General features: G+C 48.0%; 1 pseudogene; it reads left to right on the top strand.

Moving 5' to 3' along the window:
* The window catches only part of LOC103745811, an 11,785-nt pseudogene extending 10,508 nt beyond the window's left edge, over positions 1–1,277 (top strand).
* The last annotated feature ends 230 nt before the right edge of the window (positions 1,278–1,507 follow it).

Genomic DNA, 1,507 nt, shown 5'->3' with positions numbered 1-1,507 from the left:
CTGTTCCCCAGTGCTTATCTATCCGCTGAGTCTAGTCAGCCTATCTAGAGTTCCTTGTTTTAGGAAGATCAGCTCTTCCTCATCTAGCAGCAATCAGTTGTCAATATTCCTTTAGATAACATTGGGGTCTGCTGTTTATTTTCCCAGTTCTGTGATGGGTTACTATCTGGAAGTCCCTTTGGCCACCCTGGCCAACAACTCAAAAGAAGATATCTCCTATCTGGCATTGTTGCTTGTTATGTAGCCTTTATATGTAGCTATGCATATGGACTCTTAAGAAATTATATTGGCCCCTTTAATCTTTGGTTATACTTTCCTTTTGGGTGTTTAAAGCCATGTCCAGATAAACCAATTTATTTTTATTCTCAAGGTCATTTGAGGATCTGTTCCTCAGGGGTCCCATGGGCTTGGGAGGAGCCCCTGGCTCCTTTCTTTTACCAGTTCCGCCTATGTGAAGATAAGTCGAAGGCCCTGCGTGACCATCGTTGGCTTCACTTGGAAGCATGTTTTGTTTTTTTTAATTGCCTCGATGTAAGCGCACCCATGTGATGCAATGCCCAAGGAGGGCAGAGGAGGACGACAGATTCCTCTGGAACTGGAGTTAAAGATGATTGTTACCCATTCCTATTGTTGTTACTATATGGGTGCTAGTAACCATTCGGGGGCATCTTGATGCCAGTACCCAAGAGGTGAGGCGTGCTTTCTTCACTAAGTCCAAAGAGCTGCACGCTGACCCAGACCCTGGGAACCCAGTCCTGCACAGCCTCTTTGTAGAGCTGAATGAGGCATAGCGAGTGCATAGGGAGTGAGCAGAGCCCTCCCTCGCAGCATGACTAGCAGCTCCCTTCTGCCATACACACCCCCAAATCTCCAGGCACCACAGCCTAACCCAAGTCTGCCCAACAGAAACACAGCAGCTCCTGGGACCCCCCAACACACAGTTCTGGACCCAGTTTTACAACGTAAGACCACAGGAGCCCAAGACAAGGCAGCAGCAGCAGGAACACAACCAGCAAGTATTAGGTTACTGTGCTCTGCTCATGTTGGCAGTTTGGGGTGTGCATTGTTCCACCTTCAGGAAGTTAGAGCAGGTGCACCTGAACTTCATGGATGAAAAGGATTGGATCATCACAGCCATCTACAACGACACCGAGGCCAGCGCCAGGGTCAACAGAGCCAGGATCCACCAGGAACACCTGCAGAGGCAGCAGCCCGGGGCACCCTCTCTGCGTCTGGAAAGCCCTAGAATCGTGCCCCTTGGCTTCCGCAGCCCCTGAGGGCTTCACCTAAATGGAACCTGCTAATGGTCGCCTCTTTTCTGCCTGTCCAGGACTGCACACTTCCTGCAACCCGAGCAATAAAGTGACTCTCAGACTCAAAAAAAAAAAAAAAAAAGTCCCTAATTTTCTCCCCAAATTTTTAAATTAATTTTTATTTTTTTGTAATTTCAGACATTTATATAATGTATTTAGGTCATATCCACCCTCCACTCCCTGCCTCCTGGCTC

Source organism: Nannospalax galili, unplaced genomic scaffold (assembly GCF_000622305.1).
Source record: "Nannospalax galili isolate Female #2095 unplaced genomic scaffold, S.galili_v1.0 scaffold283, whole genome shotgun sequence".
NCBI lineage: Eukaryota > Metazoa > Chordata > Mammalia > Rodentia > Spalacidae > Nannospalax > Nannospalax galili.
This window is presented reverse-complemented; position numbering and strand designations above follow the sequence as displayed.